The sequence below is a fragment of the Octopus sinensis genome, linkage group LG16, assembly GCF_006345805.1.
Source record: "Octopus sinensis linkage group LG16, ASM634580v1, whole genome shotgun sequence".
NCBI classification, from domain to species: Eukaryota; Metazoa; Mollusca; class Cephalopoda; order Octopoda; family Octopodidae; genus Octopus; species Octopus sinensis.
The window spans coordinates 32,767,919-32,786,749 of record NC_043012.1 but is presented as its reverse complement, the minus strand read 5'-3'; the positions used below and the strand labels follow the sequence as shown (position 1 = coordinate 32,786,749).

Below are 18,831 nucleotides of genomic sequence, written 5' to 3'. Positions count from 1 at the left end.
GCTGGCAACGGCCATGATCGGTTGGTGGTTTTTATGTGCCACCTACACGGAAGCCAGTCAGGGCGGCGCTGGCATCGGCAACGTACGGATGGTGCTTTGAGGGCCCATGGCCTAGTGGTAAGGGTGTTGCATTCACGATCACTAGATTGCGATTTCAATTCCTAGAACGGATGGTGCATTGTGTTCTTGAGCAAAACACCTCACCTCACATTGCTCTGCAATCACTTTGACACTTGACACCTGATACACAGTGCACCTATTCAGACAACATCAATTTAATGAAGAGAGTGAGCTAATATGCAGCACAAACAGTTGATCACTATAAACAAATGATTTTTGCTGGTCGTTTGGCAAAAGTTGAATGCTCGTACATTGTCTTCGATGGGAGAGTCCATCACACACACACACACACACACACATATATATTGAAAAATTGCTATATCAAATGAGGTAGCATAACAAACAGTTAGCCTTCGTTTAGAACTCCATGTATATCCATGTATCTTCAACTTTCAACCTGGTATTGAACATATGGGAATTCATCATCATCATTTAACGTCCGCTTTCCATGCTAGCATGGGTTGGATGGTTTGACTGGGGTCTGGGAAGCCAGGAGGCTGCACCAGGCCCAGTCTGATCTGGCAGTGTTTCTACAGCTGGATGCCCTTCCTAATGCCAACCACTCTGAGTGTAGTGGGTGCTTTTTACGTGCCACCGGCACAGGTGCCAGGCGAGGCTGGCAACAGCCACGATTGGTTGGTGCTTTTTACATGCCACCAGCACGGAGGCCAGTCAAGACGGTGCTGGCAACGGCCACATTCAGATGGTTCTTCTATGTGCCACCGGCACTGGTATCCCAACTACAATTTCCATTGATTTTTGATCGATTTCGATATGAAAACATTTTAGTAACAATTACTGCATTGCATACTAGTATATACTAATGAAACTGAATCTACAGTTTTATTCTGGTCTGTCTGTCTGTATATACATATGTATGATTGCATGCATGTATGTATGTATGCATACACATATAAAATTTTAGCAATATATCACAAATGCTATGTTTTTTAGGATATATCACAAAAGTGGATTTCTTTCTCATACAGCTTAAGTATTTCAATATGATTAAAAAATGCACCGAGAGAGAGAGAGAGAATTTAGAACACCGTTTGTGTTTCAAGTTAAACTACTTAGGAGTTTTCATAGGGATTGGGGAACACAAGTACACTCTATATTCAGCAATTGTTCTGATGTTCACATGCAAGTTGTTCACCAAAACATCTCTGATGCACAGAATGAAGATTAACACTTTTGTTACAAACTTGGCTGAAACCAACCAGCTCTGGCTCTGTAGTAGCAATGTCTTGTTTTCATAATTTCGTTTTGGGATTTGGTTTGCAAGATTCTTTATGTGAGTTCGTGTGTTGAAGCATGTTCTGCTGTGTCTGGGGAGAGTCATTTTCTTTTTGTGCCTTATAATGTAACACACACACACCAGTAAAATTTCCACTTATTTCTTATTTTCATTTTCCTAAAATTTTTGTTGCGTCTTGCAACCTTTTCAATAGTCATTAAAATCTTCCACTAAACTTTAGTCACAATTAATGTTCCTAACACTAGCTTAATGATAACTAAGTTACTTTACTAAATTCTTTGTTATATCTAAAATAATTGAGAGAAACACAGAACATCTCAAAATAAATACAGTAACAAAATGGTTAAAGGCATTCAAGCCATGCCCCCTACTATTTTCTATATCCAGAACCGGATTAACCAACATGTCTTTTCTTATTTTTGAAGATGGTAGGGTAAATAAGGGAAATTTAACAACTATTTCTAGCAGGTTAAACAACCACAGAGGTGTTCACTGATTCTCACATAAATTGCAAGACCAAGTACTTTTTATATTTGGGTCTATTTCTCAATCCTAATTATTCAATGATAATCTGTTTACCTTTCCAGTTGAGTCAGGCAAAGGTAGGATATGTACTGTAACGCTTCAAAATATCACCTTTATCTTTGACTTGTTTTCAGTCATTAGACTGTGGCCATGCTGGGGCACTGCCTTAAAATTTTAGTCAAATGAATCAGCCCCAGGACTTATATTTTAAATCTGGTACTTACTCTATTGGTCTATTTAGCCAAACCACTAAGTTATGGGAGGGAGGGGGACACCAAAACAGACACAAAGACACATAAATATATATATATATCCCCTGTGCTGGTGGCACGTAAAAGGCACCCACTACACTCACGGAGTGGTTGGTGTTAGGAAGGGCATCCAGCCGTAGAAACATTGCCAGATCAGACTGGAGCCTGGTGCAGCCTCCTGGCTTCCCAGACCCTGGTTGGATCGTCCAACCATGCTAGCATGGAAAACGGATGATGATGATTATATATATATCATCATCGTTTAGCGTCCGCTTTCCATGCTAGCATGGGTTGGACGGTTCGACCGGGGTCTGGTAAGCCATGGAGGCTGCACCAGGCCCAGTCTGATCTGGCAATGTATATATATTTATATACATGCGCGCACACACACACACACACACACACACATATACAACGGGCTTCTATCAGTTTCCGAATACCAAATTCATTCACAAGGCTTTGGTCAGCCCAAGGCTAAAGTAGAAGACATTTGCCCAAGGTGCCACACAGTGGGACTGAACTTGAAACCATGTGGCTGGGAGGCAAGCTTCTTACCACACAGCCATGCCTGGTGGCTTTGTTAAAATAAATAAATATAAAAAAGTATAGTAAGACAACAGGGTAATGGTGTTAGTAGGAGAGGTTAGAAAGGTAAAGGAGGAGGATGAAAAAATGTTAGTAAATAAGTTGAAAGAAGTTAAAAGCAATTAATAACAAGAGAAGAAAACATAATAAAATAAAGAAACCACAGAAATATTCCTTTAATCTTTTTTTCCAAAAAAAAAAAAAAAACCCTTTAGATATTTAAATAGCCATGGCTATTTAAGAAGAGAAGCATATGCATTATAGAAATATGAATAAATATAGTGATCAATAATCTAGATTTTGGAAAAGATGTTTTGCATCATGAATCATTTCATCATCTCTTTTCCATGGTAGGTCAACTTGTCAAGAATTTTGTTTCATAATTCAAAATCAAATTCAATGACTGGCGTTCGTGCTAGCAGGGTGCAAAGAGCACCATACGAGTGTGATCATTGACAGAGTGGCTAACCAGCTTCCATGCCAGTGGCACATAAAAGACACCATTCGAGCGTGATCGTTACCAGCGTTGCATTACTGGCATTTCAGCCCCGTGCTAGTAGGGTATTAAGAGCACCATCAAAGCCTGATCGTTGCCAGAGCAGCTATCTGGCCTCCATGCCGGTGGCACGTAAAAGCACCCACTACACTCTCGGAGTGGTTGGCATTAGGAAGGTCATCCAGCTGTAGAAACTCTGCCAGATCAAGATTGAAGCCTGGTGCAGCCATCTGGTTCGCCAGCCCTCAGTCATACGTCCAACCCATGCTAGCATGGAAAGCAGACATTAAACAATGATGAATTTACTATGATCTCATGATTGTGCTCAAAATTCTCCTTTCCTCTCTTTCTGCTCTGGCTACCCTGTTCTTGCTAACTCTCAACATTTTTAATCAACATATTTTTTAACCCTTTTCATCAATTATCCATATTATTGCTGTCACAAATGACTAAAAAGGACTCTTATTTACAAAGAAGTGCAAATGTGTATGTTTAGAACAGCTCCTAATCAGTAAACTGCTTGAACATGATCGGAGCATTCATTCATTGAAATCAATATTTTCGAAACAAATTATTTCTATAGACAAGGAAAAAGAAAAGAAAGAAAGAAAAAAATAAAAGCAAAGTCAATAAAGGGATTTAAGATACAATACAAAAAGGCAAGAATAGAAATCGATTAACCATTTAGAATTGTACATGTTATGTTTTTAGAAAAAAAATCAAGGAATCCAAGACAATTGAGGTACATTCACTCAGGAACTCCCTTTTTTCCTCTTTTTTTAAATTGAAGAATTGGTAAGGTATGTTAAATAAGACAGATTAATTAAAGGATAATTAAAACAGATGCAGCACGAAGCTTTGTCAGTGAACAGGTCTCGGTCTCAAGGTGACGAAAATATTTTGACAAATTAAATTTAAATGTTGAAGTGAATCTAACGGTTTTGTGTGTTTCTTAAATGGCTTATAAACACCTTCCATGCTGCAATTGTTTACGTTCCAGCACACAATCCCAGATCAAGTCACTTGCTATGCAAGTACATCTCCGTAATTAAAACAGTATAAGCTATAAAACAAAAGCTTTTACTTTAGCAACTATACAAAATGCTTTAAATGTCCACTGGACTTTCCACATCTATCAGTTTCTGTCTCCTACACAGCAACTAATTGTTTGTGATACAAAATGTCAGCAGCAAACACAATAGCTATTTAACTTAGGGAAAAAATTAAGAAACATCTTGGAATAGAAGCATAGCAACCATACTTTTATTCCTAAGAATTTAGCTGTTGATATTAACTGGATAGCGTAATGGAGTCTCAAAAACAAAACAATTCTTTATATCCAAACTCTTTACATTGACATCTCTTAATATCCAGGATAAAACAATAAACATCAAGATTTCTATATATAGTTTCATGAATAAGTGCTCAAAATTTCAATAAAGTATAGTTTAATTAAATGAATTTTCATTTATAAGTTATAGACTTGTGTTTAAGCACAAACCACTTTACTCGTTTACTTGCTTCAGTCATTTGACTGTGGCCATGCTGGAGCACCGCCTTTAGTCGAGCAAATCGACCCCAGGACTTATTCTTTACAAGCCTAGTACTTATTCTATCGGTCTCTTTTGCCGAACCGCTAAGTTACAGGGGATGTAAGCACACCAGCATCGGTTGTCAAGCAATGTTGGGAGGACAGACACATACATATATACATATACACGATGGGCTTCTTTCAGTTTCCGTCTACCAAATCACCTCACAAGGCTTTGGTCGGCCTGAGGCTATAGTAGAAGACACTTGCCCAAGGTGCCACGCAGTGGGAATGATCCTGGAACCATCTGGCCAGTTTGAACATAGAACAGGTAGGAAATTTTGGGTGGATATGGCCACATTAAATACTAAAGGGTTAAACACATTCTATTGTGTCTAGGGAAAGTAATTTTCTTTTTGTGCCTTATTATGTAACACACTCACTGGTAAAATTTCCACTTTTTTCTTATTTTTATTTTCCTAAAATTTTCGTTGCGTCTTGCAACCTTTTCAATAGTTTTAGGAAAATAAAAATAAGAAAAAAGTGGAAATTTTACCGGTGAGTATGTTACATAATAAGGCACAAAAAGAAAATGACTCTCCCCAGACAATAGAATATGCTTCAACACACAAACTCATATAAAGAATCTTGCAAACCAAATCAAAAAAGGTTAAACACCTTATGTGGAAAATATCTCCTTATCAACATTATCATTATAATTGCTTTCAACATATGAAATAATGATTAATGGTTAAGCTACAAATCAGAAAACAGAAACTTGAACATGTGGTATGGTTACTTTCTTAGTCTTCAGTTTCTATCAGCTTTCCAACAAATTATGAAACTCAAATTTCTACTTAAAAATTTTTCAACTGAAATAAGTTGGCTAGAGTTAATGATTTTCTAAATTATGAATTTTCCTACATGACAGACTATAATCATCAATTATTTACTTTTAGCATTTCTTGAACAAAATTACTTACTGAAGAAAAGAGTAAGTTAAAAACTACAAAAATTGTAGAAGTGCTACCATGACAGTTGGTAACATTATAATTGTGCCAGTTTAAATTAAAGCAATAAAAAACCAGAACTTATCTAATTACAGCATACAAATACAACTATTTGCAGCTGTCACTGGAGCACAAAAACATGACCTAAACTTAAATAAAATAAGTTTTGTGGAATAGAGAAAGGTAAAGTAACAAAACTATTTATGGGTTGTGCTTCTTTGGAAAGAAAATCCTGTCAATAATTAACAAAACTCTAAATGTAAAATTACTTATACATTTATTGGAGGTCAACAGCTGTAATGCAACATTAGAATGAAGGCACAAATATAGATGTGTAAAAGAGAATTTGGGTTGAGAAAAATACAGAAAGTGTCTTCTACAATGGTTATATATCACCTTCATATCATTTAACATCTATCTTAAAAGCTGGCATGGAGTGGACAGTTTGACAGGATCCAATGAGCAGGACTGCATTGAATTCCAATGTCTGTTTTGGCATAGTTTCTACAACTGGATGCCATTCCCAATGCCAACCGCTTTACAGTGTATCAGGGGCTTTTTCAAGCCATTGGTACTTGTGTGGTTGCAAAGTAATTTTCGAAACAAAGAAAAGACCCTCATATGAATGGGGTTGTAGTAGAAAGGAAGGTGGCTTTATGCCAGGTGTCGAGAAGTTAAAGTATGATAGAGAAACAGGCATAGGTGTCTTGCTAGAGAGGAAGGTCATTGCTATGTTATATAAGAGTGGGTGGAAAAGAAGACAGAGTGGTGAGAAGGTATTAAAGTATCCTGGCAAGATATAAGAAGGTGAGTATGAGAGAAAATATAAAGAATTGGGAAGGGGTGGGTGCACAAATTAATCACAATGTGAGAGTGACAGAGGTCAGTGATGTATGAAGAAGTGAATAGTATAAGGATAGGGTGTGATCAGTGATAAATATATCAGTATAGCACACATGGATGGTTTGGGGTGATTAAAGAATAAGGGTGGATCGGGATGAAGGAGGTGACGAGTGGCAGTGCAAAAAGGAGAGCAGCAGTATAATAAACTTGGAGGCAGATTTGAAAATTTGTAGATGTGCAATTGGGAGAGACACAGTAACAAAGATGGGTGTCATAGGTATGTAGAAATTATTATAGTGGAGTGGGGGTGGGGGACAAAGTTTGGGAGGAGGTCACTGACAACAGATATGCCAAAGTGATGAGAATAACAGAAAAGGGTGATCAGTGGTAAATAATAAAACAGGAAGGGATGAATTTCAAAAGTGGTTCCCAGGAAAGGGGGATGAAATATGTGCATGTCCTGCTCTAATACTTATAGCAGCTGAATAGTGGCAAAGTTAGAAGGGTGGATGTTAGGAAGATGAGAGGTGGGAAAGGTTTGATGGGGACAGTGGGGACAAGGGCAGTGAGATAAATATAATGCTTTTAGGACCTTGTTTTCATCTATCTTGTGTCATCTTTATGACACTCAGCATCTTGATATATATATATTTTTTCTTTTACTACGCACAAGGGGCTAAACACAGAGGGGACAAACAAGGACAGACAAAGGGATTAAGTCAATTACATCGACCTCAGTGCGTAACTGGTACTTAATTTATCGACCACGAAAAGATGAAAGGCAAAGTTGACCACGGAACATAACGACAGATGAAATACGGCTATGCATTTCGCCCGGCGTGCTACTGTTTCTGCCAGCTCGCCGCCTTCAGCATCTTGATATAAGTCTTCACCAGATCATCCTGTTTACTTGGGTCTTCCTCTTCTACAAGTTCCATCCACATTTAGCAAACAACACTTGAATAAGGATGAGGACAGCAGCTGTCCTCATCCATATGCATCACGACAAAACTATTGTAGTCTTCTCTCTAGTACACTACATCTGATTCCTCTTATGCCCAATATTTCTCTCAACATATTTGTATTTGTTGTACATGCCCACTGATGTCACAGATTCAACAGAACATACCAACTGCATTTGCAATTGAGGCCCATGTCTCACCACCATGTAGCATTGCTGTTCATACACAAGCATCATACAATCTTCCTTTCTCTCAGAGGGAGAGAGACTGTTGCTAACAGAGGTAACAGCTCTTGAACTTTCTCCATCCTGTTCTTATTTTAGCAATGATACTTTCAGAACATTCCCCTCCACTGCTAAGTAGGTCACGTAAATAACAAAAGCTATCTACTACATCTTGGGGACCTCCTGACCATTTAAGAAAATCTATTTCCTGTGTATTCTTAGTGTTTATTGCCCCACCCCCGCACTTCTACCACAAGCACAAAGAAATTTTACTTTCTCAGTTAAGCTTTCTATGATTCCACTACACCTCTTATATGGCCATAGTTTGCATTGAGTACACCATGTGGAATTTCTACTTACATTACTACTACATTTCAAACAGGGCTATTTTCTTGATAGGAGTAGAGACTTGTCAGTTTGCCTGATTACTAGAACTTGGGTCTTTGCTAAGTTTACTTAAAAATGCTTTCCTTCCAGGTTTTGCTTCCACACCTGGAAATTCTTTTCTAATTTTACTATAGATTCTGCACTAAGAACAAGGCCATCAGCATATAGTGGTTCCCAAAGGCAACCAGTCTTGAATTGTTCTGATATGGTCTGGAGAACTAAGATAAATAGGAGACTGAGAACTGAACACTTATTCGTACACTAGATTCTTATCAACAGCACCTCTGTACATAGCTTCTATGGCTACCACAAGCTCTTCATCTACCCATAGCTTTCTCAGGGATTACCAGGTTAGTGAGTGAAAGCTTTCTCCAGATCAACAAATGCCAAGTTCAATGGTTCATTTTTAGCAGTTGATTTACAAGAGGGCATCAGTAACACCTCACCTTGGCATAAAACTAAAGTACATCTCATCTAGTTTAATTTTCCTAATAAAATGGTCTATAATTCTTTCCATAACTTTTATGATTCTGTCCAACAATTTGATATCTCATATTGCTTTCATTATACAGATGACCATAGAGATGGTCTGACATGTATTATTGTGTATGTGCATATATGTAGTGATGTACTCACATGTATTATTGCGTGTGTATGTGCATATCATTATCATCATCGTTTAATGTCCGTTTTCCATGCTAGCATGGGTTGGACGGTTCGAAAGGGGGTCTGGGAAGCCAGGAGGCTGCACCAGGCCCAGTCTGATCTGGCAATGTTTCTACAGCGGATGCCCTTCCTAACGCCAACCACTCCTTGAGTGTAGTGGGTGCTTTTTACGTGCCACTGGTACAGGGGCCAGTAATGAATATAAGTACACGATACAGACATAGACAGCAGTAGTTCAATAGGTTGATCTAGTGGCCTGTTACACTGGGTAACTACTGCTCTCTCTGTCTGAGTTCTTCTGCATTGTAGGTGGTCACTCAGATAAAATAACAATGAACAACGGATTTTGACACCACCATCCTGATGATGATGGGGAAAGAGGAGGAATAGGATGTACATACACCATTGACTTAAATTATAATCTGGCTTTGATCAACGCCAGCATAAGAGAGGAGAATGGCTATTAAGAGCGCTCAAGCACACACATGAGCACACTTGACAGCCATTAAGTTCTTGTAAATGAAGTCAATGATGTATATGCAATCAGTTATGTCTCCCACCCACTTTGTCAAAATGGGATGCTTAAATGGAACTGACCACATCATTGCTCTGGAGTATCAGTAGTATCCTTTTAATGTCTACTTTTCCTTGATTGCATGGGTCACACAAGAGTATGCTGGGGAAGAGTTTTTCACATCTGGTTGCCCTTCCTGATGCCAAATGAGGTAATAACCTCACAGTCTACTAAACAACAAACAGCCCAGATATATTTATGTGGAGAACAGGAAACAAAGGACATGAAATAAGCGTTTTGCTTACAAAGATTGTACATCTGGCAAGAAGGCAGGATATACTTTAATAGTGACACTGTTATTAGAGAAGCCATTCTTCACAAACCAACAAACGAAAGTGTGAACTTGAGAAATACAAACTCAGTCACTCACACACACACACACATCATCATCATCGCTTAACATCCACTTTGGACAGTTTCACTGAGGACTGGCAAGCCAGATGGCTGCACCAGTCTCCTATCTGATTTGGCAAGGTTTCTACAGCTGGATGCCCTTCCTAATGTCAATCACTCCAAGAGTGTAGTGGGTGATTTTTACATGCCACCAGCATGGGATCCAATCAGGTGGCACTGGCATCAGCCACACTCAAATGGTGCTTTTTACGTGCCAGTCAAGTGGCATTGGCCATGACTATAATTTCACTTGACTCAACAGGTCTTCTCAAGCACAACATATTGCCTGACAATTGAAGGGTACTTTTAAATGGACTGGTTATGCGACACTGGCATTGGCCACAGCTACAATCTCACAGCATATCTCCAAAGATCTTGGTTGCTTGTCATTGCCTCTGTGAGCCCCAATGTTCAATGGTCATGCTTCACCACCTCATCCCATGTCTTTCTGGGTCTACCTCTTCTACAGGTTCCCTCCAATGTTAGGGTGTGATACTTTTTCATGTGGCTGTCCTCTTCCATATGCAACACATGACCATACCAGCACAGTTGTCTCTCCTGCACACCACATTTGATGTTTCTTATGTCCAACTTTTCTCTCAGGGTGCTTACACTCTGTTGTGTATGCACACTGACATTACACATCCAACAGAGTATATTAGCTTTATTTCTTTCAAACCTACGCATGTCCTCAGCAGTCACAGCCTATGTCTCACTGCCATGTAACAAAGCTGTTCACACACATGCATCATATACAGTCTACCTTTCACTCTGAGCAAGAAGCACTTTGTTACCAGCAGAGGTAGGAGCTCTCTGAACTTGGCCCAGGTTATTCTTATTCTAGCAGCTATGCTCTCAGAGCATCCACCCCCCACTACTGACTTGGCAACCTGGGTAACGGAAGCTATCAACTACTTCTAGTTTTTCCCCCTGGCATGTGATGGAAGCTGTTTTCTGAACATCTTCGGTGTTTATTGCCCCTGTGCATCTGCCACACACAAAAGCTATCTTCCCAGTTAACCTTCCTTTGATATTGCAGCACCTCTTGTGTGTCCATAGCTTACACTGGGTACATCTTATAGAGTTTCTACCTAGACCTTTCCTACAGATCAAGCAGGCCATCTACCTGAAGAGATTTGTGATTTGTCTGCCTTCCTACTTATTAAGACTTTGGTTTTTGCTAGACTGACTCTAAAGCCCTTCAAATTCTAGACCTTGCTTCTACACCTGGAACTTTTCCTCTAGTTCTGATAGTGACTCAGCTGTTAGAGCAAGGTCATCAGCATAGAGAAGCTCCCAGGTGCATCCTGTCTTGAATTCCTCTGTTATTGCCTGGAGGACTATGATGAACAAGATGGAGGGGCTGAGGACTGATCCTTGATGAATCCCTACTTCTACCCAGAATTCGTTGTCAACCCTCGGGAAATAAACATTTCTCAATAGTTCAAGCAGGGTGAGAAATTTGAAATCAAAATTTCAGAATTATATGGAAAAAGATGGATTGAACTCACATTTAATGTTTTTCTTTTTGTTCTAAAAATTTCTAGTCATTGATAATCACATATAGCACTAATTCATTCTTTTATAGAAATATTTGCATGACATAATCTGTGACTTAATAATAAACATTCATGAAATACAACATTTCATTAAAGATGGAAATAATTACAGTCTGGAGGAAATTCTTTTCTTCATAGAAAATCACTAGATTAGGAATTGAGAGAATAGAAAGAAAGTTCTTATTGTTTCCATGCAGAATAAAAACTGTTTCCAAGGAATTCTATTTTGTGAAAATATTTTATAGTAGCTAATAATTTCAGCTTTCGCTACAAACAACTTCACTAGCTGTTTTCTAATGTATTCTCTGATGAGTTAGACATTCATTTCATACACACATGACGGGCTTCTTTCAGTTTCCATCTATCAAATCCACTCACAAGGTTTGGTCAGCCTGAGGTTATACAAGACACTTTCCCAAGATGCCATGTAGTTGGGAGGTGAATGTCTTAACCATGCCCATCCCTAAATAAACAATATATTTACATATATATGTATATATAGTTCAAATTTACAGAAAAGAAAAGATGAAGACAGGTGTAGTAACAACAAGCAGGTGTATTAGTTTAATGCTTGAGAAGAATGTAAAAGTTTTTTTTTTACATTTCGAGCCTATGCTCTTTGATAGAAAGGATTAAGAAGAAGAAAAAAAGGAGAATGGAAAAAAAGGAGAATGAAAAAGAATGAACAGAAAAAAAATGTGTAGGGATTAATACTTCAGCATGGTAAAAAATCATATTTGATTTGATTTTGATTTTTCCAGTTTCAGCTTATGAGCTGTGGCCATGCTGGGGCACCGCCATTTATATATATTATATATATATATATATATATATAGCACCATGATGCAATTCACTCTGCCAGAAATATCAGAACAACATGCTATGCTGCTTGGCATTTGTGCTGGAAACTCCAATATGAACATTTCAGAGTGTTGGGTGTCAATTTGAGTCCCCAAAACATGTACCAAGAGTGATAAAAATCAAACATCCAGTCAACATCATGGCGTTTGGAGTGATCACTAGTGATGGGGACGTTATGCCTCTATTCATTTTCCCACACGGCCTCAGTTTCACATAGAGGTCTACATCAAGTGCCTGGAGGAGATAAGTGCTGCTCTGGGTCAAGAGGGTGGCTGCTGGAAGACCCTATGTCTAGCAACAGGACTCTGCATCATAGCCCCCTTGATTATTATGTGCAGGCCACAGCTGAGCGAGAGACCAACAAAATTCCTTGTAACACAAAGATGAACTGAAGGCAAGGATTACGTCAGCATTCACCAACTTAAACAAGGAGAACATCCAGAAGAGATGCAAGCGATTCTGAAGTCGTCTGGAGGCCGTGGTTGAAGCCAATGGCAATTTTATGTAATTTTGGTAAATATATCTGTTAAAATGAGATGTTAGTGTTATTTTCATTTTTGCATAATTTAGACGACCATTTATTCACCACACCCTGTATATGTGTGTGTGTGTGTATATATATATATATATATATATATGTTGTATGTATGTATGTATGTATGTATATGGCACCTTAGGCAGGTATCTTCTGCTGTAGCTTTGCAATGACCAAAAGCTTGCAAGTGCATTTGTTAGATGGAAACTGAAATAAGCCTGTTGAATATATGTTGTGCATCTCTTTGTGTTTGTGCTTGACTCCCCACCATTTTACTACCAATGTTGGTTTGTTTACATCCTTGTGACTTAGTGGTTTGGCAAAAGAACCTGACAGAATAAGTTTCAGGCTTTAAAAAATAAGCACTGGGGCTGATTTGTTCAACTAAAAAACCTTTGAAGTGGTACCCCAGGATGGCTGCAGTCTAATGACTGTAACAAGTAATTGATAAATCATAAAATATATTATAGATATATGTGTGTGTGTGTGTACCTTTGTATGTACATCTTTGCTTTTATGCTGAGAAAAAGTTGGTGTTTCCAGCTTCCCCGACCAATGTAAACTTCCAAACCTTTGTATATTCATAGTACCTCCCTGCAACTACTCTATTCCTTTCTTTAACTCCATCCCTAATCTCCTCCTCTTACACTGCTACCCCAAATTAAATACTAGCCACTGTCCATCAAATCTCTTCCATTTGAACCAATTTATTATCCCACTCCATAAGATAGATACTTAAGACATAATGCTTACTTTCCTATTTCACAGATATGTATGTATGTACATACATTGCATATTCACATTTATATGTTGCTTCTTTTTTTTTTCTTTATTGTCACAGTACTCAGCATTCATTCACTAATTCTCATCAGCTTTTCACTGCTGAAACCACCAAAAACGAACAATATTATTGAAGTGTGAAATTGAAATGATTTTTTGGATGATAACTGACGAGAAAAGAGTACATTCATGTCTTGTGAGTTTTCTTTTAATTTTTGCAACTTATTTTAGATATGTATGTGTGTATATATATATATATTCTTTTTTATATATATTCTAATTATTATACAACATTACTCTTTTATGTACATTCCTTTATGTACACTGACTTGTTCTGCTTTTTATATTTAACCCTACAGTCTCTTATGTGGTGGTTTAATAAAGTATGTGATTGAGTATTACCTGGTAATTGATATTTGATTTAGATGTATTTATCCATTTTCTTATCTTGTATATATATATATATATATATATATATATATATATATATATATATAATATATATATATATTCTTTTTACTTGTATCAGTTATTTGACTGTGATCATGCCGGAGCATCACCTTGAAGGATTTTAATCAAACAAATCAACTCCTAGGACTTATTTTTTAAGCCAAGTATTTTTTTCTCTTGGATTCTTTTGTTAAACCACTAAGTTATGGGGATGTAAACATGCCAACACTGGTTGTCAAGTGGTGATGGAGGGACAAACACACACACACAGGTATATACCTATTTACATACATATTCGACGGGCTTCTTTCAGTTTCTGCCTACCAAATCCACTCACAAGGCTTTGGTTGGCCTGAGGCTATAGTAAATGACACTTGCCCAATGTGCCAAGCAGTGGGACTGAACTCAGAATCATGTGGTTAGGAAGCAGGCTTCTTACCACACAGCCATGCTTGCACCTATATATACATATATATATATATATATATATATATATATATATATAACACAGTCATAAGTGGAGGCATGGTTGTGTGGTTAAGATATTTGCTTCCAAAACACATGGTTTCAAGTTCAATCGACTTCAAGCAAGTGTATTTCGCTTGTGAGTGGATTTGGTAGATAGATAGAAACTGGAGGAAGCCCATAGTGTGTGTGTGTGTGTGCACATGCGTTCGTGTCTCCTTGTCTTGACATCACCTAATAGTTGTAAATGAATATCAACATCATATAAAAGTGGGAGGCTTTCATTTCCAATTTTCTGTGTGAACGTCCAAAGGAAACAAACACCTTGCTTGGAAACAGATGAGGATTAGTGAGAGGAAGGACATTTGGTCATGAAAAGCAGCTTCAATGAATTCTGTCTAAACAACCATGGAAATGAGGGTGTTTTAAATGACGACAGTAATGATCATCATCATAATTACACACATACACACACACACGTAATTATTTAAAATTAATTGTACACAATGTTTACCTAATATTACAAGTGAAATAAACAACGTAGCTGAACAACGCAAGGAATGTTATAGAATCGGTTTCATCTCTCAAATTGTTCGTGAATGGACACAATTCTTGAATACTTCATTACTTGTGTGTGTGTGTGAAAGATATACACATCAACAAGGATGCTGTTTAATCCTGTGCACAGGACAAAAATATTCTGTATGATAGTAGCATAGACACTCCCTTCCCAGAGATGATCAGAAATGCAGCGAAGCAGCAAACAGCCTGCTGGCTTGTGAAGCTGTAACCAAACGGTGCTATTATTCATAAAAGACTAAACATAAAAACAACATCCAACTAAACTGAATAATTTGTATTTTAGGAATTAGCTACTTTAAAGGAAGAAAGGTCAATAGCCCCTTTAGATGTCACTACGAGGTGGGGGGTAACGTTTCTGAGAATGTTTTACATTTCTGTGAGAATATTTTATATAAATCATGTAATTTATAACCGAATGCTGTCAGATCAAGCATTTGTTAAACTTCTAGCTACGTTTAATGAAAATCTACAATTAAAGTTTTAAAAAAGGTCTTCTTGATGAAAGAAGGAAGGAAAAGAAATGTTGAATGAGAAAGTCCAACTAATTTGATCATTTCCCTTAATTATGATGATAATAATAATAATAATAATCCCTTCTACTAAAGGCACAAGGCTTAAAATTTGCGGGGAGGGGACAAGTCTATTACATCGACACCAATGCTTCACTGAAACTTAATTTATCAGCCCTGAAAGGACGAAAGGCAAAGTCGACCTCGGCGGAATTTGAACTCGGAATGTAAGGACGGACAAAATGCCGCTAAGCATTTTTCTCGACGTGCTAACGATTCTGCCGGTTCGCTGCCTGAATAATAATTATAATAATAATAATTAATTCGTTTATTGGCCACAAGGGCTGACAAAAATTAATTAAAACATAAAGGGACAATAATAATCCTTTTTACTATAGACACAAGGTCTGAAATTTTGGGGAAAGGGACTAGCTATATTCATTGCATATTTTCAGCTAATCCAAATGACGAAAATCTAACACAAAACATTTTTATACTACGTAAGAAGTTAAATTGACAAGAAAGAAAGATGCAAAAGATATATTTATTAAGTTTTGGTTGATGTCTAACTTCTAAACTCTTCAAGTTAAATGAAATAATTGAAATAAAGCGTTCTTAAATTGTTACCAAAGTAAACGAGAGAGAGAATCATCCAGGTTGAACAATATTTACTAATAAAGATATCTTCATTGAATACCTATCTACAAATTTATTGCGACGTTGATGTATTGATGTATTATTCGATAAATAACGATATTGGCAATTTAGTTTAAAATACGCAAAATAAATCCCCGATCATGAAACTCACAAAATGGAAAATTCTGTTTAAATAAAGAAAAACATAAATAACGTTTAATTAATTATTAGCGATCTACATTTAATCCTAAGATTTTAATAAACAAAGACACAGTAGTTCTAGATACACAAAATAAAGGGGGTCAAACATCTGAGATCATAGATCTGTTCGATAAAGCAGATTTGATTTTGTACTAAAAATATAAAAAAAAAAACCATCGTATATTTCAATCAAAACGAATAATCGATATAAAAATAATCACGAAAAAAGAAAATGAAAATATTTCAAGCGATCTGACGCGTTTGGTCAATCGATCCATCATAGATCTGTAATCCTATAACTTTTCCTTAATACAACACAACTTCGTGAATTTGTTTTACGAACATAAACCTTAACACTACGACGGTTTCTAACCTTGGTAGAAGGGCACATTTTTGTTTTTTTACTTAGGAGAGATGAAAAGTAGAATTAACCCAGAGGGATCTAAACTTAAAGCATAAAAGGGATGTGATTAAATACCGCAAGGCATTTTCTCCGGCGCACTTGTTACATTTGACAACTCGAATTATAAATTATTTCGTTTTACTTCCGTCACTTTTAATATTCGGTAATGGCTTACAATATTTGATATTTTAAAAATGAATCATGTATTGTGTATGTAGAACATGTTTTGTTTTGTGTAAATGGGTTTTGTACATAGATGTACGGAAGAGTGATAAAGCACCACAAGAAAAATAACTTTAACACGAAACGGATGTACAATTAACTCGGGCACTAAAAATACGTCTTAATTATGTACGTGTGTGTGTGTTATGCCTAGAGGGACCGGCTACATGTCGAAGAATCCGAAAACGAACAAGCCACATACACACACACAATGATATATATATGTGTGTGTGTGTATGTGTATATAATAACAAAGGGTAAAATTAATTAATTAACTAACTAGTAATCAATAATTTCACCAAATTCTCTGGCTGCTATTTCTAAACTTCGGTATGTGGTAAAGCAAATCTTTGCTGAACCCTAATTATAAAAAAATATATATATTCGAAGTCAGCTTTTTGTCCTGCTAGCATATAACTTCGAAACATTTTGTTTGCTCACTACAAAAAAGAAAGTGATTAATGCAACACGTAAGTTACGAATAACATGAGAATTTCTCTCAGATCGGCACAAGGCCAGCAACTTCGGGGCAGAGGAGTAGTCGATTACGTCGACCCCAGTGCGTAACTGGTACTTATTTTATCGACCCCGATAGGATGAAATGTAAAGTCGGCCTCGGCAGAATACGAACTCAGAATACAAAGACGGACGAAATGCCGCTAAGTATTTTCGCCGGCGTGCTAACCATTCGGCCAGCTCGCCACCTCTAGGAGCAATTTATATTGACACCAGAATTTGGCTTGTGTTTGTTTCGTCAAGCCCGAAAGAACAGACGGGTTTGATCCATTAAATTCAACGAAGTTTGAAAGTCAACGTCCACCAAGGTAGGATTTGAACTCGGCAAAGCAAAGTGACTTTAAGAAATGTTGTAAGGCATTTTATACAATATAGAAATCATTAGCGATCGATATCAGGGAGAGATCTATCTATCGAACGCCTATCAAGTACTGTGATGGTCCCAAAAGTTGAATTACGCCTATTGTAATAATCGATCAAGTGTTCTGAAACTAAAACAAAATGTTTACGACAATAAACAATATGGAGAAATTATTTTATCAATTTCGAATGGAGAACATAAGATAAAATTAAAATACGGAAAAAAGAAATCAACAGTCGCTACGTGTATATTTGAAAACACGATACACGAATGGCAATTACCACACGCGTATGTGTAAATATATATATATATAATATGAATTAGAGATAAAACCACTATTAGGCAACTAATATATATATTTATACTGTGAAATTTGATTTAATACTAAATCTAATTTCTCCCTGTAAGTTTGGAGCCATACTCCCTAATATTATTATTATTATATATATATTATTATATATTATATATACAGTAAAGAGAAAGAGAGTATATATATATATATATATATATATATATACACACACACATGCCATGCTTAGAATAAACCAAGTCGTAAAGAGTTTGAGAAAGGAAAGTATAATTGATTCTTTTGCCCAACAATCGGGGCATTGAAATATATATATATATATGTATTTATCAACTACATGTAGCCAACAAAAAGTTTGGGGAAGCTTAATTACAAATTAAATAATTTTCTTTTTCTTTGTTTTATAGTCGAAATAGAAATAACAGTAAAAAAACTGCACCACAAGCAACAATTTTCATTTATGCCATTTATTATCAGCTGGGTCCTAACTGACGAGTTGGACATAACATGAATTACTTTATCAGCACGAAATATTTCGATGGGTTTTACTCATACACCAACATGGGGAGCCGCTTACATAGTTTACTTGATGTGTTGAAAATAGCAACCAAGTTCCCCG

The 18,831-nt window shown here is 36.9% G+C and overlaps 1 protein-coding gene across 6 annotated transcripts in view; it reads right to left on the bottom strand.

The window, feature by feature from the left end:
- Nucleotides 1–18,831, bottom strand: part of LOC115220420 (KH homology domain-containing protein 4) — a 113,831-nt gene that overhangs the window by 94,037 nt on the left and 963 nt on the right. The gene's annotated exons all lie outside the window — the stretch shown is intronic.